Source organism: Rhincodon typus, chromosome 9, assembly GCF_021869965.1.
Source record: "Rhincodon typus isolate 14 chromosome 9, sRhiTyp1.1, whole genome shotgun sequence".
NCBI classification, from domain to species: Eukaryota; Metazoa; Chordata; class Chondrichthyes; order Orectolobiformes; family Rhincodontidae; genus Rhincodon; species Rhincodon typus.
This window is the reverse complement of record NC_063340.1, coordinates 63,290,057-63,315,722: the sequence shown is the minus strand read 5'-3', so window position 1 is coordinate 63,315,722 and position 25,666 is coordinate 63,290,057. Positions and strand designations below refer to the sequence as shown.

General features: G+C 39.3%; 1 protein-coding gene across 1 annotated transcript in view; it reads left to right on the top strand.

The window, feature by feature from the left end:
- Positions 1 to 25,666, top strand: part of thada (THADA armadillo repeat containing) — a 256,405-nt gene that overhangs the window by 173,870 nt on the left and 56,869 nt on the right. The gene's annotated exons all lie outside the window — the stretch shown is intronic.

The following is a 25,666-nucleotide window of genomic DNA, read 5'->3' as shown; positions in this document are numbered from 1 at the left end:
TTAAATAAAGAAGATGAAAATTGTTCCAATCGGTAGAAGGGTACAAAACAAGAGGACATGGATTTAAAGGGATTGGCAAAAGAATGAAAGAAAACTTAAGGAAACCTTTAAATAGCAAAAGAGTACAATCTGAATAGCTGCTCCTGAAAGGGTGACAGAAGTAACTTCCATCATGGTTTTCAGAAGAAAATTAACTAAGTACTCCTGAAGAGAAAACATTTGCAGCATTAAGGAGGAGAGGAGGAGGAGTGGTACTAGCTGAATTACTTTTGAAGAGAGCAGGTGTGGGCTTAATGGGTTCATGGTCTATTTCTGTGCTGCCACCATTCAATGTTTCTGTGCTATCATTGTAAATAAATCCAAGTTCTTGCCTGTAAATGACAATATTTGTTTTTGTGACACCAAGAACATTCCTTGCAACTCGCACAAATTATTGCAGTCTCATTTGTAGTGATTGTAATGAGGTCAGCCAGCTGGACCTCACAGAATATGAATTCCCGGATTGAGGCTGTTATTCTGGCCCAATCAGGGAGTTCTGGCTGACAGATATAAACAGGAGTGTCAGAGATACTGCCACTCTGAAGAGGCAGTACGAATGTCAAGGACTGTTCATGTGCAAATAAGGGGTGACATGGTGGTGAGGAGTTATTTTAGTGGTGACAAGAGTAAAGCACGTTCCTAAAGAAACTCGCTCGCAACAGTAGTCTTTTGGGGTAATCATTTCTCATATCATGCCTTTGTTTGAGAAGCTTGACTTGTTCAACCTGCTGTCTAGGACTGGGCCTAGTACATGGAAAGGATGAGTTATTGTTTTCCAGGCAAACAACTTTACGGCAGACAAACAGCAGTGAGTAATTCTCCTGACAGCCTGTGGAACCACAGCTTTTTCTGTTGTTAGCAGCCTAACTTTCCCCGAGGCACCAGATACCAAAGTCTTCTAAGAATTGACAGACATATTTAAGGAATATTAAGGACCCCAATTCTCCTCTAATTCTGAGACACTGTCATTTTCACTCAGCAATTCGAGAACTGGAGGAATCTGTTTTGGGATTTTTCGTTAGGTTAAGATGACTGGTAAAAGCCTGTGACTTTGGTTTATCCATTAATGAGATGTTTTAAACCGTTTAGTGTGTGAGATTAATGATATAACCATGCAAAAAACACCCAAAAAAAGCCCAACTGGACTTCTAACAGGCGCTACAACTGGCTTTATCATTGGAAAATGCGGCAAGTGGAGCATTTGAGTTGCAGGGTATTTTGGAGAAAGTCGACACCCTTGCCAGCCCAACTGAGCTTGGGGAGCACCACTTGAGTGCAGGCAATTGCATAGCCTCACTCAGGACATATCCTGACCAGAGGGACTCCAGGCTGGCCCACAGCAAAACTCCAAAACAAAGCCAATCCTTGGCCAAACAGGTAAAATTTTCTTCAGTATCCTAGCCAGTAAGCCATTGTAGTTGCTGTTGGTATGTGAACTCAAATTGGCTAAAGAGTCCTGCTCGACCTAAATTGAGTAAGATAACTCATAGGCTGGTATCCAGGAGAGTTCATACCCTGGAAAATCCACCTGCATCTGGTTTTGAACAGTTAAATTCCTTAGCAACATCCAAATCATAATCAGTCAAAACAAACGTCTGGTTAAATGGTCATCCAGCTCTAATTGAGGTCGATACTGGCATGGCTGTATCAGAGACCACAGAACCAGTCTTTAACAAAATTCGCTCTGGACTCCAGATCTTAAGTTTGCGCCAGACCTCAGCTAGGCTGAGAATCTATACCGGGAAATCTTTACAGATTAGGAGTACAACTTCGGTTCTAGTCTTTTTTGTGAGAAGCAGCTGGTTCAGTGTTTGTAGTAAATGGCTCGGGTCCAAACTTTATAGAGCAAAGTTGTTTGCGAGAGATTCACCTATTGCTCAATTAGAAAATGGTTACCTGATTGAAGTCCTAATTAAATACCTAGACATCTTCCAGGAAGGTCTAGGGACTATCAGAGGAACGAAGGCCACTTTGCATGTTGACCAGAGAGCAATTCCACAATTCTGCAAGGCCCATCCAGTACCTTACGGGCAAAAGTAGAGGCAAAAATCAGAAGACTAGAAAACGAAGGAATAATCAAACCAGTCCAATGGGCAACACTAGTCATACCAATTTTTGAAGCCCAGCAGATCAGTTTGCCTTTGTGGGAATTTTAGACAAACGATAAACTGCTTTTCTCAGCTGGATAAATACCCAGTCCCTTGGATTGAGGATTTATATGCAAAGCTGGCAGGTGGGCTGTCCTTCATGAAGCTGGGCATGAGCCATGTGTATTTGCAGTTACAGTTAGATGAGGATTCCCAGAAGTATGCCACAATTCATACCCATAAGGGTTTTACCAATATACAAGACTGCCATTTGGGGTATCATCAGCCTGTGCAATTTTTCAGTGGGTGGTGGAAAGCATTTTACAAGATTACCTCAAGTCGCTATTTATCTAGATGACATTCGAATAGCAGGAAAAACTAATAAGGAGCACTTAGAGAACTGGAATATAGTCTAAGGCATTTTTCCAAGGTGGGTGTATGCCTAAGAAGGGAAAAATGTGTGTTCCAGGCTCCCCAAGTGACTTACTTGGGTTACAGAGTTGACAAGACCCGGTTACATCTGTTGGAAGATAAAGTGAAGATGATCAAAGGTGCCATGGCTCCCACGTCTGTCAAGGAACTAAGGTCATTTCTTGGGTTGGTAAATTATTATGGAAATTTCATACATACCCTGACCTCCATCCTGACACCTTTGCATCAGTTCTTTAAAAAAGAGTCAGCCTTGGAAATGGTCATATGCATATGCCCTAGCTTTCAGTGATGTAAAGAAACAGCTATCATCCTGTAAGATGTTGGCAAACTCACCCTAAGAATGATCTGGTATTGACATGTGATGCATCCCCATATAGCATCGAGGTGGTATTAACTCATAGGTGGCCCAGTGGAGAAGAATGTCCAGTAGTGGATGCATCCAGCACTTTGCCTAATGCAGAGCGTAAATATGTGCAGATAGAGAAAGAAGGATTGGCAATCATGTTTGGAGTCAGGAAGTTCCACCAATGTCTTTATTGTCAAAAATTTGTGATAATCAGAGACCACAAACCCCTCCTTAGTCTGCTTAAAGAGGACAAGGCAGTGCCACCTGTAGCATCGGGCCGCATTCTGTGGTGGGCTGTAACACCAAGTACTTATAATTACAAGTTATAACACTGTCCGGGTGGCTGAGTAATGAATGCGGATGCATTGAGACCCCTCCCACTAGCAGATACACTATCAGTGGTACCCTCAATGGAAGAGTTGGTAATGATATTAAATTTTCTGGACATGCGTCCAATCACAGCGGACAATATCAGACTTTGGATGCAGAAGGATCCAGTACTTTCAAAACTGAAGCAACTGGTGGTGATGGGGGAAACTGAAGGGACATCACAACTACAATTGAAATCTTTTTGGAACTGGAGAGACCAGCTCATAATAGAGGATATTATTTTGTTACGGGGAGTAAGAGTAATTGTCCTGAGCAAAAGTCGCTGCCAAATACTGGCAGAATTCCACCAGGGCCATCCAGGGGTCTCCAAAATGAAGATGTTTGGTGAGAAGTTATGTCTGGTGGAGCAGTGTCCAGAGTGCCAACAAAGACAAAATATGGCTTCAAACGAAGTTTTCTGTAAGAACCATGGAAATGGCCCTACTTGGGTAAGAGGCCTTGTTGTCACAAGATCAGGACCAATGATGTATAATGTTTGGATAGGTGTCACAGTCCTGAATGAACACCGTGCGTCATACGAAAGCTGTGAATTCGTAAATGGTGCAGGAGCAAAACTTGCCCGACCACTTGAAACACTTTGAAAGTCTGCTGGAACCCATTGTGGGTCCACCCTCTCCATCGAGTGTTGACAGGCCCTCGGAATCAGAGATGGACATGACAGATGTAGCCTTTTGCTGCTGGATGGAGAGTGAAATTCTACTGAGGTGCTCCTGGCGCAAGAGGCAAGTACAGTGTGTTACACACTGCTCATATTGGATGCCGAGTTGGAGGAACCTGACCCAGCACTAAAACGTGCCAGGAGGCTCTCCAATAAAAAGGACCGGCCTATGTCCTCACACTCCGAAGGGAAGGGACGTAGTCATTGTAACGTGGTCCAGCTGGATGTCATAAAATAAGTTCCCTGATTGGGTCTGTTAATCTGGTCCAATTAGGGAGCTCTGGATGACAGATAAAATGGGGAGTGTCAGAGATACTGCCAGTCTGATATCTGACTCTGAATGAGGTAGTACTAACGCCAAGGATTGTTCATGACTAAATAAAGAGTGACTCAGTGACGGATGGAGTTATTTCATCATCAAAATTGAATTCTACAGTGGAGTGCCTCCAACAGGTGGTACAGGTGCTGCAATGCACTTGAATAACAAATCACATCATGTTGCTTAATTCAGTCTCATAGTCCAACTAATTCATTTAATAGTATAAAGTGAGTTATACTATAAGATGATATGTGTAAGATGAGGTATGACTGAAGTAATTTTTGCAGCTGTGTAGTATATAAATTTGTCAGTACGTTCTCACTTAAAGTTGTCGTTGCAATCCTGAAGAGTGGGAAAAAAACTATGTACTTCACAATGAAAAAGCTGCAGTTAGATTCTGTAGGGCTTCTTCATCAGAAAATAAAGTCTAAAGAACTATATTTCTATATTGGTGAATGCAGTATGGTAACTTGCTACTTGGCTCCTCCTGCTTGCTGCCAGTCTTACTTTGCAAACTGCCCCTCATCTCACATTTGTTTCCTGACCGTCCTGATTGCTGTTGATCCTCTGACCTGAGGCCTCTCCTGTTCTGTAATCCATCCTCTCGTTGATTCTTGATCTTGCTAGGCATTCTATTTTCTGATAGACTCCACCTCTTCACTCTCTTGGACCTGTAGTATAAGCAAAGGCTGCACAGATGAGTGACAAGAGATAGGAACAGCATTGACTTACTTGCTGCTGCATCTTGCTGCACCTATCCAGAGTCCAGCTCACAGTGAGGGTTCAGGATTGGGAAGCGATGAGTGGAATGTACCACTACTGCAAGAAGTGAAAGGATGAGTGGCAAGAGGCTATAATTCGGAGGGTTGGCGTTTAGGGATCCGTAGAGGCTGCTCCACAATTGCACCACTTAGGTCTCTGTCCCATGTCAGGTCACTGTGAAGAGAATTTACAACTAATTCCACAATGTTAAACAAGATTACAGGTTCATTAAAGAACTGCCACTAATCCAAGCAATGTAAAATGGGACAGTGGTAAATGAGCATTTGCTGTAAAGCTATTTTTCTGTCTGCTTCAATGCAGTGCAGATAAGATTAGAGCAAACATTTTGAAGACTGAGTAATTTAATTACGAGCGTGCTGTTCTGAAATATTGTACACGTTTGCATGATCTAATACAATCAAATGGGGAATGGCACAGAAAAAAATAATAATGTTTCGGTTGAAAATGGCTGGAATAACTTCTTTAAAATATTCCTGTGATTTACAAAGAACAATTGTGCAGTCAGTAGTCTAGTCTTATGCCTTTAACTATTGCCAAGAGGTGCCACATGAATATTTTTGGATTAATAAAACATCAGTAACTGATGGTCATTATGGTTTTATCCAGAAACATGTAGAAACATACATGATCCCATGGCTTTGAAGATTTCAGATTTGTTTATCAGCTGGGAGAACAGTACTATTGTAGCCGGTGATTTCTCTGTGACTACCATTAGAACAACAGGATCTGTATGACATGTTTGTAGACATTCCACAAAGGTTAAATAGTACATCACCTGGTGACATGAATGAAACAAATACCACAAATTCTAAGGCAATGATCAATTCTAAAAATCCACTTCAATCTTATTAAAATATGACCACCCTGCTGACTGTCATAAATCTCCGGTTAGCGATCAAGTCACGAGCGCAATTTGAGACATCTGCAGTTGGCAACACGTTTTTTCTTGTACAAAAACGTAATAGAGTTTTTATGATTTTGCAAATCCAGATGTTGAGGAAACTCTGGGTGGAATTTAATACCCTGCCTTGTCATTGGTTTGGTGAAAGTATGGGCATTCAATCTGGTGAGTACTTGATGGATGGATCTTGCTTCTGATTAAGTCTATGGGTTTAAGGACTATGGATTGCCTTTCTTCCAGTTGAAGTCCTGAAGTGGTTAATTAACTTGGGTAGGATCTTCATTGAAAGACACTAAATGCAAGATCGAGGGGTCCATGATTAATAAGGGGCATGATCCACTGAGGACCACCCCCAAGCCTTTGCTACTGAAGGTCCCTTCCTGCGTACTACCCCAGCATCACTCACCTGTTGCCCAAATGCAGCAACAATACTCGGCCTTGATGTTATTTACCAACAGCAGCTACTGCCCCCAAGTGATGATGTGATTCATTAGAGCTGCCAGCTTCTCTGGCACTTGCTGCTCCCCCATCCCCACAAAATTTATTACTTTGACGTACTTGTTTGACCAGTAAGATGCTATTTTCATTTGATTCAACAACCCCTCAAATGCATACCCAGCAAGATTAGATGGAGTTGATGGACACCTTACTTTGCAGGTGTGTTTCAATACCTTTTGTTTTAGCAATAGTAAAACTGGGCACAGCTGAGACCTCTGCCATCCTAATTTTTATTTGGTTGACCCAAATGATCAATTGATTATGTGCAGGCTCCACCATTGGTAGTCAAAAGTATTGGGAGTGGATGCCACAAAGCTTTCAACAACACCAATACAGTTGTAGTGAAAAGTTAACAACAGCTAGAACATTATCTTTTACACATTGTGTAATGCTTTATAATAATCCACATTATAAATGCATGTGAGAACCTGTGTATGCATAAAGTTTTTTGGATGCTTGGGTATCTCAAAGCACTTCAAAGCCATATGTAGCCACAACAACATATTTTTTCACAGGTAAAATTTGCAAACACTAGTTGGATAAATGACCAGTTACTCTGTTTTGTTGATGATAATTGTTGACTAAAACACCAAAAAGCTCTACTCTTCAAATAAGCCATGGAATCGATTACACCCACCTGAATAGGAAGAGGAGCCTCTTGTTTAATTTCTTCTTCAAAACATAATATCTTTGAAACTACAGCGTGCTTTCAGTGCTGCACTGTGGTTTAAGCTGAGACTTTGACAAGTATGCATTGGAAAAGGTATGTGTTTTGAAAGTTGCTGTAAACTATCCATAACACAGGTTCAAATTAAATGTTGCGGTTTAAGCAATGATGTTGTTCATTTTCAGTCATTCATTAAAATAAATAAAGCATGTTTTTAACAATTTGTACTAAGAACAGATGTACCTTGTGAGTTGTGACTGTAAATAGCAGTTAAATGAAAACTGGGTGCTGCTATAATCTGTGTGGTTTGAGCAGCCTTTTAAGGCTGAGAGTAAATCTGTTTTGCCAGTCTACTATCTAGCTAGCTGCAGGATGAAGTCGCACAATATCCAACACACTCTGTTGTGAATTATGCAATCTTAATTGACTTTTGAGAAGGAGGAGTTGGCAGAGGCTCACCCAGGTCTTCATTCTTCATGTCATTGATAATCTCTGTTAACACATTATTGAATCTTGAATGTGTTATAGTTGAACCTAATTTTGTGTTGGCAGATATCTAAGCCTGTATGTTCTTACGAGGACAATAGTCAGATGCAGGAACAATTTATAGATAAATTTAACTAATATACAGTCACTACCATTGTGTGGAGACTGTCAGGAATGGAGTCTTGTCTATGGATAGCATGAACAATTACATTGTATCCAGATTTGGACATATATTGATACTCTTTCACCCCGACTGAGTCAATACCCAAGAATTTTTTACCTCACCTTGGAGAATCTTTACCACAGGACTGCAGCAGTTAAAGAAGAATGCTCATCACCATTTGTAATTAAATGCATACTGGTCAGAGTTGTCCATATCTGAGAGTAAACAAAAATAAACTTATTTTATTAACTTGGTTTCTCCAGAATCCATCTGCTACCATAGATTATACTCCATGCATTAGCTTCATTGCACATGAAGTTGTTAACACTGATAGTCAAGAACCAATGTATTCTTTTACTTTAAGCAGACATATAGTTGAACCAAACTGAATCCATCATTTTGGATTTAATTACCATTAGCCCCAGATTATGATTTTAGTTTGAGGACGAGTCACTCAAATATGTTTTGTAATTTTTAATGACTTGACAGTGTTGACTTTAGGAGATTTCACATTCTTCTCACTCTCCCTTATTTGGTTGTTGTAGCTCGACTTTTATGAAAAATGAAGAGTTGATAGCTTCAGTGTTCCTCAATTATCTCTGTTCCCAAGTGTCTGTTATATTTTAAGTTAATTGGCACTGCTGCATTTTCGGGTGAATGTGTTTATACTTCCTGACTTTGTAGAAGTATTTATTGAAATATTTTTCTCCTTGATCAAGACTTCATGAAATAGTTCTTAATATGTAAATTATGCAGCAGTAATTAATGTCTTTTAAATGGCTAAATCTCTAGAAGCATATTGTATCCAAATTAAAGGTTAAACTTTTTTTTAACCTATTGGGCTATGACTGCAAAGTAGCTAATGTATTAAAGATATTAATTATACAGAAGATGATTGATATGGGTGTAGTTTTAGTTCTCAAGCCCATTATTTTTCCCTACTCTTCTCCTAAAGGAGAACTTACTGTTACTGGCATATATATTCATGGGAACGGATAGTCCACTGTCCCTTAAATTAGCCCTTCATATGTTGACAGATTATATTACTGTGTAAAACAACACAACCAGACCATGTTACTAACCTGGAGGTGCATGTTTTCCCTTCTGAAATAATCCCTTCTTTCACACCCCTTCTTTATCATTATTAAAGAGTATAGATGCTTTTACTTTCTACAAATTCCGATTCATCACACGTTCTCCTTGCAACCCCTTTGCCTCCACTTTGTGCAAAAAATGGCTAGGATTTTACTGTTGACAATGGCTGGTATTGTGCTTATGGCTGCCACAGCAGTTTTGCAATTAAATCTCTCTTCAACCATACAGATGAAAGAATCCTCACTGAGACATATAGAATCCAAGACAGGAAGTATAAATTGGAACATTTCATTCACTGTAAAATAATCAGAAATCATGGAAAATCCCACAGCAGCTTACTGATTGCCGTACTTATTGAGCATATCTGAACAATGGAATGTACTATTTAATTTCACTCTGATAGCCTCAATGTTACACCTATCACAAAATCTAAATTTTTATTTCCAAAACATTAGGGTTCATTCATCTCCCTCACAAAGCACTATTTGCAATCAAACCTTTGCTAAGCCCAGCCAATGAGCTATAAAGTCCAGAGCCTGAATTTTCCACTATGTTCAATTTGTCCAAAATTTGCCAAACTAGTGTAAAAGATCAAGACACTTCAAGAGAAAATTATATCCAGGTGTGACAACCCAAATGTAATTTTGGAGCAGTGTGCTGTTGCTTTTCTCCCACTACTTCACAGGCTGCAATATAAAATAAAAATAGTTTTTCCATTACCAGGATGACCAATTAAATATGTTTTTAAGTCAGATTTTAAGTAAAAAGTGCTCTTGATACTAACAAGGTTTCTTAATAAGCACCGTTCTTGATTTATTAACAAAATAAAACTTATTCGAGAAAGAGTGACTATTTAGTTAACCTACACAGTCAATACTATAAAAGTGCAAATGCTTATTGCTCTTACAATCCTCAAACACACTGATTCTTCAGGAAGAGAAAAATAAAAACAGATTTTCCTCTGCAGAGATTGGCAGCCACATTTTGGCCAATAGTTTATTTTTGAAGGCAAAAAGATAAAGCATAGGATGTTCTGGAGTCTGTTGCTTTGATGTTCTGGCATGTATGATCGTCACCAAACATGTATGATTGTCTCTGAAGTCTTGCAGATACAGCTCAGGAAATACAATCACGAGATGTTCTTTGAATCAGTCTTTCAAATGAACAAATAGATTTCAGATGTGGAGGCTATTCTTTTCAGAAATGGAAAGGATCAGTTGGGCAGCTTCTTAGCCAGCTTCCCTCCAACTTGGCTTAACCTCCATATGAATCAGATAAAACAAAAACCTTTCCCAAGACAGTCCCTGTTAAAGAAATGCCCTAGAAGAGTCCATAGCAAGGCAAGCAGTTATTACCTATCATGTCATTTCTGAGAAGTCTAGTTTAAAAAATACTTCAATGCCCACAGTGATGTTTCAATATCCCGTCTTAAAGAAAATGCTCTAGATATATTCACATACTTGAAATAATTAGTTTTCCTACAGCCCTTCAAAACTTAAGTTCTCCAAATAATATCAAATGTAAAACATATTTGGCAAATCGAGTTTCTACAACCTTTTGTATCAGTTTAACAAGAGTAGCATTGGGAAACTAGCCCTCCTTACAAAACTGGTCATGCTAAGATCAAATTAATCACTATGCCAAATTTCCACTTATTGCACCTTTTGGCAGACCTTTGTGGCAGTTCCTATATATAACAGCAATCCTTTCTTCAAAAAAGAGTGAGGCTTGTATTTATATTGTGCTTTTCATGACTACCAGATATCTTAAAGTGCATCACAGCCATTACAATACTTTTTGAAAAAACACTGCTCAGTTGTATTGGATCGTGGCAGACTTTTGATTGCGTGTAATGCAATTAAGTTTGTCTGAAATCTCGAGCAAAAAGTTTCACTTTGTGAAGCCAGCACAGTTTTGAGTGCATCTTGTACTCTAATCACAGATGTTTTGAAAAGAGAATTTTGCCATTTGAATTTTTTTCCTGCCCTCGATCTTGCTTGAGCAAGCTGGCACTTAGCTCCTGTCTGTTAAGTTCTCCACCAATCTGTCTGTGACTGGGAGTAAAATATTGTCTTTTTGTCACCGGCCCGTAGGGCTATGTTCTCATTAGAGAGACATGACTGGTGGTGGTTTAACTTGAGGATCACCATGTCTCACGCAAGGGAGGAGGTTGAGAAAGAGTCATTCATTGTAACCTCAACTAATGTGGGAACTGAATTCACGCTGTTGACATCACTCTGCATCACAAACCAGCTATCCACCCAACTGAGCTTGCCCCACCTCCAACTGGGAGTCGCACTGGCCAGACAATCAATGGCTGCCACTCCCACATGCAACACGTAGGGTGTCTTAGTTACAGTTGCCTTCGCTACCAGAGCTGATGCCACCAGATTTAATTAAGATTGGGCCAAGTTTGGACAGTAGGGATTATTCAGCCTTTCCTTATAGTTCAAACCCTCTAACCCTGGCAACATCCTTGTAAATCTTTTCTGTACTCTTTCAAGATTAACAACATCTTTCCTATGTCAGGGAGACCAGAATTGAACACAGTATATGTAAAAGTGGCTTAACCAATGCAATAGCTTCTCTTCCTGCTCCTGCACCATTATTTTATGAATCATTGAACGATTTGTCCCCTTTCCCCTACTATTTTTCATTTCATTGCTGCCTCTTGGGTGACATTATCTGATGACACTATTTTCACATGTATGCTGGTGATAACCAGCTTTCCCTTGTCAGAACATCTCAACTCCCCACTGTTGCAAAATTATCAGACTACTTATCCAGCATCCAGTCTTCAATAAATAGAAAATAATTATCAGGAATTTTGACCCAATCCCAAGCTCAGTTCCTTAGCTATCACTTCCATTCCTCTTCCAGGCAACAGCCTGAGATTAAGTCAATCTGTTTGCAACCTTGGTATCATTTAATCCAAGATGAATTCTCAACCTTACTTGCACCATCACCCAGCTCATCCAATTTTCACCTCCTTGTCATCATTTAACTTCACCTCCTGCTGAAACCCTCTCACACACCTTTATTAACTCTGGATTCAACTATTCCAGCACAGCCCTGCTGTAGTTTCCCACATTCTGTTCTCCACACCGTGGTCTTCTAGCAAATACCATTTCCCTATCATACTTATGCTTGCTAATCTGCATTGGTTCCATGTAAAGCAACATCATGATTTGAAAACTCTCACTTGTGTTTTCAAATTCCAAATTCCTCCATGGCACTATCCAGTTAATTACCTCCAACTGCACAACATGCCTCCTGTGTGTTTTCAGTTATATTGCTTCACCATCAATGGTGAATGCCTTCAGTTGCCAAATCCCTAACTTTTGGAATTCTCTTCCCACAACTCTGTAGTCTCTTTGTAGTTTCAGCACATGAGTAGTAAATTGAATCGGGAGCTAATCCTGTTTTGAATGAAAAAAAGTGTTGTTGGATTGGGGAGGGGGCAAGAGGGTCATGTGAAAAGCCAGCCAACCCTTTGTGTGTTTTAACACCAATCCCCTGTGCAGATCAGCACAAACATGAGATGGGTGTCCCCCATCCAAATTAGACAGGATTAATCTCATCATATTAAGTAATGACACATGATTGAAATCAATATACATACTCTCCTTTGTTTAGAAAGAAGCCTTTGAACTTGTGAAGTTTACATTTTGGGGAAACCATTTTGTCTTCAGCTTTTAAATCAGCAACGAGCAATTTTGCAGATGGTGGGTTTTCTAGAAAGCCATCACATTATCTGCAAGTCATCCAAATAACCAGGTTGTAAAACGCCAATCCCTTGAAAGTGGAAGATCCTAACAGACAGAAGAATCCTCCATCCCCAGCCCAAACCTTCAAGGCTCGCTGAGAATCCCTCAGTTTACCAGGCCTTCATTTCAACTTTAAAACACCAACATTATCTAAGAAACTATATAAGACGAGATACTTATAAGCCATTACGGTATATTACTTTCACCCGTATTGAATCTTTGTGTATGTTTGAGACAAGTGAATGACATGTGACTTTTTAAAAATCCAGGGTGAGTGTAATAATAAATTTTTGTTTTAGAATTTACAAAAGGCTTGCTGATTAAATTATTTAATTGAAAACTCACTCAGGATAAGGAAACACAAATCTCACCTCCAAACATTCTGATCATGCCAACACTTCCTATCATCTTTCCATCTGTGATAAGTGCAAAATTGTAAATGTAATACTCCTCAGTGGAAAAAAAATTAAAAGTGAAGCAATAAAATTACCTTAAGGTTGAAAAGTAAAATTACATAGTGGAATAAGGATTGAAGCATACACGTGGGATTAAGTTCAAAATGAAAGTACCAGAAATGGTTTTCTAAAATCTGCTAAAAAATATGTGGATTTCTTAACATAGAAAAAAAATCGATATTCCATAAATACAAAATTATTTATTTAGGCCTTAATGTTTTCAGTTGTAATTTTGAACTTTAAGATGTGACTTTTCAAGAACTTTTACAATGAAACTGATGGTGTAAAAATGCAAATTCTCATCAGTTTAGTGATTTCTAATTGTTTCCAGTCTGAGAACACTTCAGCACATCATTTGCAGAAGTGTGAAATAACTGATAGAAAACACTTGCATCTTTATTAATACATTTGTAGGCTCCCAAAGTTACTGTCAACTTTCAGAGAATTATATTCCTGTTTTACTTTAATCTTCTGTCAAAGACAAAGGGTGGTGAATTTAAATTATGATTGTTTTATCCCCCTCATAAACTTGAGAGCGCGAGGTTATGTTTGATTTGCATCTTTTCCTTTTTACCTCCATGACCTATAATCCGATTAACTGAGGTAGACAGATAAGTACAAAGTATTGAAAATAAGGTGTAGCGTGACATGAAGCCAAGATCATGGTCGTGGAACACTTCAGTGCCCAAGGACATTCAGCCTCCGATCTTTGGGTAAGCGTCCTCCAAGGCGGCCTTTGAGATACACAACAATATAGAATCGCCAAGCAGAAATAACCACGTTCCATACCTATGAAGAAGGCCTTAACTGTGATCTTGAGTTCATGTCACACTACACGTAAGCCTACCATACTGTTCTATGTCATAAAATCTTTCTTACTGTCCTATTTTGACATCATCACCTTGATAAATTGTTATGATCCCTCTATCTTAATTAGTTTTTACAGTTTTGGATTACTTGTTACTTTGCTTAGACCCTTGGCATTCCACTCTTATATCTATCATGTTATTCCAGCCATTTAGTTTGTCTCCAGCACCACCGTATTTTTAATTTTTTGTAACTAGCTCTCTGCCTCAATTAATTGGATCAGCAGTTATCCCCTCACTTGCTATTGAGCTGTTGACACTTTGCTCACACTGTCTGATACTTTTGATCACCAGCAGAGACTTATTGTTCAGCCTGTCAACACTCCACTCACACCATTTGTATGATCTTTTTATCTCTTTGCCTATAAATTCTGTGCCTGTGTGCTTCTCTTCTCTTCACTTCTCCTGATGAAGGAGCAGTGCTCTGAAAGCTTATGATTTCAAATAAACCTGTTGGACTATAACGTGGTGTAATGTGACTTCTGACCTTGCCCACCCCAGTCCAATACAGGCACCTTCACATCATTACACAAGTTCAACATCACCACCTCTTTTTACTCTATACCCCTGTTAATAAAGCCGAGAGCACTGTATGGTATATTAACTGCTCTCTCCACCTGTCCTGCCATATGATTGATACACATACACACAGGTCTCTCTGCTTCAGCACCTGCAACAGCTCAACTTAATAGTCAAAAAAATTCAATTTGAGATTGAAACACGTAATTGTACTGTAGGATTTTTGTGACTGGATAGTTTTAGATTTGCTTATTGATTTAGATAGCGAGATTTCAGTACACCTGCTTCCAGATCAAGTTGCTTCAAGATCTAAGTACTTTGTTCTTATTTCTTGGCTGGAACCTCTTCAATTTGTTACATAAACAAGAGCTGTTCTTTTTAAATAGGTTTTAAAAATTCTTTCTTTAATTTTCTAAAGAATGAAGGACATTTGGTTGATGTTTTGTGAAGTTTATTTTCTGCTTACCACATTTATTAATTAACTTACTCTTAGTTTGCAGTGAATGTTTTTCATGTTCACAACCATTTGGTTTCTAACACATTCCTTCAGTCATTATTAACTGCTCCTTGGATTTATCTTTAATGGGCAGATGGAGTTAACAGGAGATATATTGTTGGCAAACATTAATCTATTACTTAAACTGACATAGCCAATTGAATGTGTTGGGAAGATCATTTTTTAAAAACTTCACTCAGTACACAACTCAACAATGCGTTGAGTTTCATTGTAAGCTCTATTTGTCTGCTGTGTTTTGGGCTTCAAATAACAGCTGTCAAATTTTAAGTCTTCATTTTAAACTATAACATGACTTAATATTGTATGTACAGCTATTAAGACTGTTCAGCTTTGTAAGATTTTAGCTTGCTGTACTTGATGTTTTTTTAAAAAAAAGGTGGAAAATAAGCAATTTAAGCTTGTTCTGATTTTCCCCTCCCAATTCACATGCACTGTTATTTTAACATTCTCTGATTTCTGGACTGCTATGTAGGATAATTTATTATAAAGCTTTTTATTTAAAAATAAATTCAGAATCATGAGGCAGATATATTGAGAGGTGTTTTGCCGTTAGGGTGTTTTAAAATAGTATCTAGTTGTGTAGTGTGCTTTTTTCATGTATTTTTCGGGATACTGTCGTCATTGCCTCTTCTTAAAAGTCGTATCAAAGGTGTAGTGTATTTCCTTTTTGAAAGATTCCATAGCTGGCTTATCAATGTTTTTTTTAATCGGGCCTTTGGTCTGCCTATAGGCAGTGTGTTCTTGCAGCAGCATAAACTTACAGACACAAGATCAGATAGAAAGGAAATCTTAAAACATGTGCCTTTGGTACTTTTTCTTTTTGTGAACTCTTCACAGTGTCTCAGTTGTGAAGATTGTGGGATGACGTATTATTGTGGCCTATCGACTTTTAGAAGAGTATGTGCCAGACTTCAAAAGGCATTAAATTGTAGAAATAACAACAGAAATAATAGTTCTAAAGAAGGGTCACTTGCAAATTGAGAATATGATAAATCATGATCACCACAACCATTGGAAAAGGTGTTCTTGTCAATTCAAAGAAAGGATGTTAACGTTCAAGCCCTGCTCCTCACAACAAAGGAAGCATTTGCTGTGGTTGGTTGGCTTGCCGAGCTGGTTCGTTAGTTCGCAGACGTTTCATTACCCTGCTGGGTAACATCATCAGTGCAGCCTCTGATGAAGCGCTGTTGTGTTTTCCCGCCTGGTGTTGAAACTCTGGGGTCCATTGGTTTTGATTACTTCATTTCCAGTTTTCCTTCGCAGTGGTTATATATAGGGTCTACTTCTTTGTGTTTGCTGATTGCCTTCTTGGTGGAGAACCAGGCCTCTAGGAATTCCCGTGCTTGTCTCTGTTTGGCCTGTCCTAGGATCCTGGTGTTGTCCCAATCAAACTTGTGGTTCTCCTTATTCGTGTGAATGGAGATGAGGCGAACTAACGAAACAGCTCAGCGAGCGAACCAACCACAGCATCCACAACTCAAGCTACAAATCTACTCAAGAATCTTAAAGGAAGCATTTGGCATGTGAGCCAAGCTGTAAAACAAAATAATAGAAAAACAAAGAACTGTGGATGTTGGAAATCGGAAACTAAAGCAGAAATTGTTGGAAAAACTTAATAGGTCTGGCAGCATCTTTGGAGAGAAAACAGCCTTAACATTTTGGGTTCAGTGACCATCCTTTAGAACTATTGTTTCAATTTTTTTCTGCAATCTAATGCCTTTAGAAGTCTGACATATACTCTTCTAAATGGTGAAAAAGGAAATCTCACAGCCAAGATTCAGTGATAACATATTATGGACATATTCTGACTTACTGTGTCATAATACAAATGAGCAACTCTGATAACACTTATAATCCATATTTTATCAGTACGTCCCAAAGATTGGACAATTGCCTTAAATTTTGAGGGCAGTCTGATTGTTCAGACTATTTAGAATTTTATTCAGTAAGTTTCTTAACCATTCTGATAATTTATATTCCTGTTTGAAGAAGCCACGTTCAATGTACCCTGTTAGCAAAGCATTGATACAGCAATCCAAAAGTCTTTAGGCAGGCTTTATGAAAGTCAGTCCTTTATGTTAGCATGGACATACAGTCATGCAAAAGAAATAAATTGTCTGCACACTCAAAAACAATTAAATTTTTTTTTCAATTTATTTATTCGTTTGTGCGACATGGCATCTCTCGCTGGCCAACATTTATTGCCCATCCCCAGATGCCCTTGAGAAGGTGCTGGTGAGCTGCCTTCTTTGAATCGCTGTAGTCCACCTGATGTGGGTTGACCCACAATGCCATTAGGGAGGGAATTCCAGAATTCTGACCCAGTCACAGTGAAGGAATGGCAATATATTTCCAAGTCGGGATGGTGAGTGGCCTGGAGGGGAACTTGAAGGTGGTGGTGTTCCCATGTATCTGCTGCCCTTGGTCTTCTAGATCAAAGTGGTCGTGGGTATGGAAGGTGCTGTTTGAGGATCTTTGGTGAATTTCTACAGTGTGTCTTGTAGATAGTACACAGCTGCTACTGAGTGTCTGAGGTGAAGGGAGTGGATGCTACTGGATGGAGTGTCAATCAAGCTGGTTGCTTTGTCCTGGATGGTGTAAAGCTTCTTGAGTGTTGTTGGGGCTGCACTCATCCATGCAAGTAGGGAGTACTTCATCACACTGCTGACTTGTGTCTTGTAGATGGTGGACAAGCTTTGGTGAATCAGGAGATGAGTTACTCACCACAGTATTCCTAGCCTCTGAGCTGCTCTTGTAACCATAATGTTTATGTGGTGAGTCCAGTTGAGTTTCTGGTCAATGATAACCCCCAGGATGTTGATAGTGGAGGATTCAGTGATAGTAACACCATTGAATGTTAAGAGATGGTGGATAGATTGTCTCTTATTTTTAATAGTCATAGCCTGGCCTTTGCATGGTGCAAATGTTCTTTGCCGCATGTCAGCCCAAGCCTGGATATTGTCCAGATCTTGTTGCATTTGAAGATGAACGGCATCAGTATCTGAGGATCGCAAATGGTGCTGAACATTGTGCAATCATCGGCAATCATCCCTACTTCTGATCCTATGATGGAGGGAAGGTCATTGATGAAACAGCTGAAGATGGTTGGACCTAGGACACTACCCTGACGAATTCCTGCAAAGATGTCCTGGAGCTGAGATGACTGACCCCCAACAACCACGACCGTCTTCCTATGCATCAGGTATGACTCCAACACTAGAGAGTTTGCCTTCTGATAGCCATTAATTCCAGTTTTGCTCGGGCTCCTTTGATGCTACACTCAGTCGAATGCAGCGTTGATGTCAAGGGCTGTAACTCTCACCTCCCCTCTCGAATTCAGCTTGTTTGTACAATTTGAACCAAGGCTGTAATGAGGTCAGGAGCTGAGTGGCCCTGGCAGAACCCAAAGTGAGTGACACTGAATGGGTTGTTGCTGAGCTGGAGCACATTGATAGCACTGTTGATGACACTTTCCATCTCTTCACTGATGATTGAGTGTAGAGTGATGGGGCGGTAGTTGGCCAGGTTGGCTTTGTCCGGCTTTTTATATATGGGACATACCTGGGCAACTTTCCACATTGTTGGATAGATGCCCGTGATGTTGGAAGAGCTTGGCTAGAGGAGCGGCACTAGAGCAGAAGTCTTCAGTACAATTGCCGGAATGTTGTCAGGGCCCATAGCTTTTTCAGAATCCGGTGCCTCCAACCGTTTCTTGAATATGGAGTGCATTGAATTGGCTGAAGACTGGTATCTGTAATGCTGGGATCACTGGAAATTATTATGTGAGCTTCCCAACAGTAGCTCATCAAGTTTACTAAAATAAGCAATACTCACTAGGTAGATAGCTCGTGCAGTTTCTGACCCGTGCAAAGCTACCTTTAGCAAAGGCTTCAGTAGCTATAACTGATAGCAGAGATTGGTTTAGAGAGAATACAGTTGAGTGCCTTTGCTTCCCATTGAGCCCAGCTGGTGAAGGCAGTGTGAGATTTAAGTTTGGTTTCCTATCTTCCAAAATCAAATAAATTATGAGGTTCTTCGTCTAAGCTCATTTATGAATAATACCTCATCTCGAAGTAGGGATCTTGCAGCGCCCATGGATCCAACCATACTGTACAAATGGATCTCTGCTTTCAAGAGGGAAGAAATTAATTTTAAAAATTTATGTAACTTCAGATTAAAATTCATTAATAGATCTGGAACAGTTTGTCTCCCACGTCCTGGAACATGTCATCACCTTTCCATACCTATCTGTCCCAGAGCTTCATTTAAAATCTTTGCAATCAGATTATCTAGCTGCAGAACCAAAATGGCACTTAAGATACGCTGATGTTCCTCAGTTTGTCTGCAGTCTTTAGTACAGTTGGTTAGACAGTTTTCCTGCAACATCACTCTAGTGCCAGCCAGTTCATGGCACTGCACTCATTTGGTCCTGTTTTTAATTATGTGTCCAGTGATTTGCAGAGACCAATGCCTTTTCCCTCTCTGCAGTGCAAAGGGTTCTATCCTTGGACCCCTTTTAATTCTCATCTCTGTGCTGTCCATTGATAACCTTTGCCAAAAACTGCCAGTTTCCCTGTATATGTCTAATACGTTCAGCTCTACCTCATTGCCACATCTCTAGATCCTTCCGCTGTGTACCTTGCCTGATGTCCAGGACTGGATGAGCAGAAAGTTCATTTCTTCAAATATTGAGAAGACTGAAGTCATTGTCTGCAGCCCCCATTCCAAGCTCTTTTATCTAATCACTGCCTTCATTCCTGCCCAAGCAACTGTCAGAACCAGACTGATTACAATCTTGATGTGAAATTTGTCCCTGAGGAGAGTTTTTTGACTACTTCCACACCGTCACTAGGTAGCCAATTTCCATCATCTTAATATTGTAAGACTTTGTCACTGCCTCAGCTCATCTTCTGCTGAAACCCTTTCAAATGGCTGTTTCACTTTTAAACTTGACTAGTCCAGTGTACTCTTAGCTGGTCTCTCATGTCTGACCTCAGTAAACTTTAGGTCAGACAAAACTGTTGCTAATGTCCTTCCTTACACCAAATACTGCCCATGATCCCTGTACTGGCTGTCCTATTTTGCCTCCTGGTTAAACAGCACCTTAATTTTGAATGGTATCGGCTTTGTTTTCAAATCCCTCCACGATCTCATACTCCCTATCTCTGTACCTTCTCCAATCCCAAAATACTCCAAGAAATCTGTTCCCTTCATTCAAGCGAATTGAGCATTGTCAATTTTAATTGGTAAGTGCATCTTCAGTTACCTAAGCCCTAAACTCTGGAATCTGCTCCCTAAACAGCTCTGCTTTTTTAACATACTTTCTTTTATGGTACCCCTGTAAAACCTAACTCTGACCAAGTTTTTGGTCTTCTCCCTGTGATGAATTTTATTTCATTCTGTAGAGCAAGATACTTATACTTAAAGATGCTTATTGAATACAGGCAGTTGACACATAGTGAGCAAGAAATGCTGAAAATGCGTAGCAGGGCATCCAGTATACGTTTAAGACACTGCTTAAAACAAGCTTCTTTGACCAAACTCTTAATCATTTTGTACAATATCTCCTTATGTGACTAGGTGTCATGTTTGTTTTATAACTTGTTTTCTAACTTCTGTGAAGCACCTTGGAGAAGTTCATTATGTTAAAGAACAATACATTGCAAACAACAATGGACCTGGTTCCTGCGGAACACCGCAGGTTACAGGCCTACAGTCTGAAAAGCAATCCCTCCACCACCACCCTGTCTCTAACTGTTGAGCCAATTTTTTCCCCAATTGGCAAGCTCCCCCTGAATCCTATACGATCTAACTTTACTAACCAGTCTATCATGCAGAACATTATCAAAGGCCTAGATAAAGTCCATATAAACACCATTTAATGATCTGCCCTCATTTGTCGTCTTGGTCACATCCTCAAAAAAACTTCTCAATCAAATTTGTGAGACGTGGGAAATGGTCCTGGAGCAGCGGCCGATGCAGGGAAACAGCCCCAGAGCGGCAGCCAACATGGGGGAGGCAGGCCTGGTTGGAGGGCTGGCATGGGGAAGCATCAACATGTGAAACTTACCTTGGAGCAGCTGAGAGCTAGTACGGAGGAGACTGGAGGCCTGGAGCCGAGCAGGGATGGTGGTTGGACTGGCATCTGGTGTGGGCGGTCAGACCACAGGGGAAGCCCCTGCCCTGAGCTGCTGCAATGTACTGTTTATTTGGAATTTTGATTTTATCTGACTGTAATGTCAATCCTTTGACTATGCCTTATTTCTAACTTATTCTTTAAACACTGTAAAGTAATGCAATAACTTTTATTTTTATTCTTCCTTTGTATCTAAGATTTGTACCTAGGTACTTGTACCTAAGATGATGTCATAAGAGGCAATATTGTAAAACTTGGGTCTAAGGGTCTAGATGGGTCTCGGCCCGAAACGTCAGCCTTCCTGCTCCTATGATGCTGCTTGGTCTGCTGTGTTCATCCAGCTCTACACCTTGTCATCTCTAAAGGATATTCTATTCTATTTTCCATGCACAAAGCAATGTTGTCAGTCCCTAATCAGTCCTTCCCCCTCCAAATGCATGTAAATCCTGTCTCACAGAATCCCCTCCAACAACTTAGCCACCGTTGATGTCAGACTGCTAGAAGAAGAGTCAGAGGCAGGTATAAATGAAACATTTAAAAGAGGCAGCGGCAGCAATATATTTATTTTGATCTTCCAGTATTCCCTATTTGAACAGGTCCCTAGGTTTGTAAGGTAGCAAACATTACATCACATTATAAGACAGGATGAAGATAAAATTGAACAGGGAACCATCCACCAATGTACTTAACATCAGTGGTAGGCCAAATACTAGAATCTATTAATGGCGTGCAGTAAAAAAAGCATTTTGAAATGACAACTTTATTAAGTCAAATTATGTTTACCTACTTTGAATTCTTCGAGGTAGCAGAGAGGGTTGATGAGGGTAATGCAGTTGATGTGGCGTACATGGACTTCCAAAAGGTGTTTGATAAAGCATCGTATATTTATACATAGATTGGTGATGGAAAAATTTTCTTAGAGAGGAGAAGATTGAGATTTTATGGTGGCAAATCATAGTCCAGACAAAGTAGAGAGAGAGAAGCTGTTCCTGTTGACGTTGAAGTCAAGAATCGGGGTACAGGAAACAGTGAGTAAGAATAAATAGGACATTTTTGTATTTGCTGACTGTAGCTGACAGGGCTTCAGAAGAGCACTATTTGGGCGTTAGCTTTTTACAATCATGTTCATGGCTTAGATGAGGGGATCCTGTGTAGTTACTCTGTGTTTGCTGATTCACAGTTAGGTGAGGAGGACACAAAAATGTTGCAGAGGGATAGAAATAGATTGGAGGAGTGGATAAGAACATGGAAGATGGAATGCAATATGACAAAGTGAATGTTATCACCTCTGCTAAAGCAAATAAAAAAGCAGAGTATTTTTTAAATTGGAACTGTGTGCATTCAGAGCAGTGTGGCTGACCTTGTATGTGAATTTAAGAAAATTAACATAGAGGTACAAAAAGCAATTAAGAAGCTAAACTATATGGTAGTTTTTGTTCCAAAATGATTAGGTTACAAGAGTAAAGAAGTTTTTCTACATTTATGTATTGGGCATTAATACGATTATACATATGTGCAACTTAGATTTCAGTACCTAAGGAACCTAAGCAAATACCTACTTACCAAAGAAGTAGTGCAACAGGGGTTCATTAGAGTGATTCCTGGAATGAGAGCACTGTCTTAGGAAGCAATTCTTTCTCAAGTGTTCTAAATTTTTGAAATTTTCTACTTGAGAACAGTGAGTTCTCAGTTGTTGAATATATTCATTTCAGATGATGACACAATTTGGGCATTGAGAGATGTGGAGATATACAGGAAGTTTGGAGGTAGAAGATTAGTTAAAGCGTTATGAGTGGCAGAGCAAGCTCAGTGGATCAAATAGTGTATCTGGATTCTATATCTTGCTAATTTCCTCCCTTAACCTCTTAGGCTCTCTTTCTTCCTTGAAGGAGCTCCTCATAACCACTTTTGATAAAACTTTTGGTCATCTGCCTATTATCTCCTTTAATTTTTTTTCTTTTATTCTTTCATGGGATTAGAGACTCAATAGCAAAGCTAATGTTTGTTGACCATCTCTAGTTACACTTCAACTGAGTGCTTGCAAGGTCTTTGCAGAGGACAGTTGAGAGTCAACCACATTGGTGTGAGGCTAATGTCACATGTAGAATGGATTGGATAAGGATGCCAGATTCCTTCCTTAAAGAACAATTGTAAACCAGATGGGTTTTACACAATTGATAGTTTCATTCTCACCATCACTATCACTGAGACTAGCTTTATATTCCAGAAAAATGAACTGAATCTAAATTCCACCAGCTCCAGTGGTAGGATTTGAACCCCTTTCCCCAGAGCATTAATTCTGGCCCCCTCTATTATGGGTCCAGTGACCTTATCACACTGCCACCATCTCCCATGTGGCTTGGTTTCAAATGGTATACAGTGCCTTGGGCCATTGTTTTATGTTATTGTAAAGATAATTAGTTGTTGGTAAGGTCATGTAGCTGCAGCGTTTTCTGAAAAATGTTTGTAAAAAATCCAAATGATTTTTAAAGCTGACATATTTAAGTCACTGTAGCTTTTACTATAACAGTATTGTTTCCTAATTCAAGAATTCAATCCTGCCAGCAACTTAGTGTTAAATGATAATGTAGCAATGGTACTTTGTCTCACTGACTTCTCAAATTTCCTGAATAATTGGATACTATTATTGAATTGAAATATTGAAAACTATTCTCTTACACACTTCTCCATCTGCCCAATACTAACAGAAAAGGAAAGGACTCTTTATTTTGTTGTGATGAAATAATACCCCTTTCTGAAAGTATTTAACAGTTATCAAATATTTACCCCAAATAATAGAAAAAAGGAAAAATAGAAGCCTGTTGAATTGAGTCTCCTCAACCCATGAAACTGGATAGTCTGAATGACTTGTGATCCAAAATGAGGCTATCTAACCCCAGGGAAACTATGCTGATTATCAAATTCAACATCACCAAAATGGAGGTACGGATTTTCAAAATAAATTAATGTTTTCATAAAATGTACCTGAAGGTTTAAATGTTGTTGCAGAGTTTTATTTATCTCGCCTCATTTACCTTCAAATCAACTAAAATAAATAAAAATCAGCTATGTCACCGTTGTTTTCCTGTGTAAGAAGAAGTGATACGTAGTATATTTCTAAAAGCTGGAGTTCAGGTAATTATTGACTTAGGAAGAAATAAACTAATATGCTGTGAGTTTTATCAGTGACGATTTAATTTTCTGCTGTTACATCTTTTCTTCAAAGTTTGTTCACACATTTAATAATGCAAGATACCAACATGGAGCCCTGCTCTTGCCTAACACACTCCATTCTGCATCAAATATTTTCAACATGTAGATGGGCAGTTGTTAACTACTGAAGAATGAGTATTTTATTTACATGACCATTCCTCTTTTTCTCTTTCCACTTCAATATCTGCCTGTCACTGATGGGAACAGTGTTGGAACAAGTATTCATTCATAAGGATGATTCTGATCACCAGAGTATTGATTAACTGTCCTTCATAATTAAGAACGAACTTGGTATGTGGTTCAAAAGCCTATGTAGAAGTCAAAAAGTGAGATGATGCTAAAATCCATAGGGAAGATTTGAATAATAGGGCCACAAAGATGAGTAGCCTTGTAACCTAGCAAAAAGGGTAGTGCAGTGGTGAGGTCTTTTTAGTGACAAATTAGTGAAAGTTGGCATGATAGAAAAAATATCAAGACATATGTGCATAATAATCTGACAAAATGGAAAGACACTAAGATGCTTTAAAGTCCCACTGATTAGAATCTAATAGAAGCATATCAGGCCATTTAACTTCTTGCCTTCTGTTGTAAGAAGCTCTTTGAAATTACTAAAACATAGTGGAAAAGGGCTTGCTAACCTAACTACTGTGTGTTAATGTTTAGGCACAACATGAATCTCCTCCCCTTCTATCTACCTCATCTCAATTTTTAACATATTCTTCTTTTTCCTTTTCTGTCATGTCATGTAAGAGCAAATCTTGTTGAATAAAGTTAAATCTAACTTACCAGCGCAACTAACTTGTATTTTTTGAGGATGTAACAGAGAAGGTTGATGGGGCAATGCTTTTGATGTTTTGTGTATGGACCAACATAAGGTATTTGACAATGCTGCTGAACAGACTTGTGTGCAAAGTTGTAGCTTAATGAATAGAAAAAAGACAGTAAAATATTAGATTATAAAAAAGACTAAGAAAGAAAATTTGGATAGTACTGAATGGGATTGTTTTGGTAATGGAGGAAAGTTTATCGTGGAGTTCCCCAGTGATCAAAATTGGAATTCCTTGTTAAACATAGAACAGTACAGCACAGTACAGGCCCTTCAGCCCACGATGTTGTGCCGACCTATTATCCTACTAAGATCAATCTACCCTACATACCCTACATTTTACTATCCTCCATATGCCTATCCAAGAGTCGCTTTAAAGTCTCTGAAAGATCTGACTCCACTACCATTGCCGGCAGCGCATTCCACACGCCCACCACTCTCTGTGTGAAGAACCTACCTCTGACATCTCCCCTATACTTTCCTCCAATCAATGATAGATATTC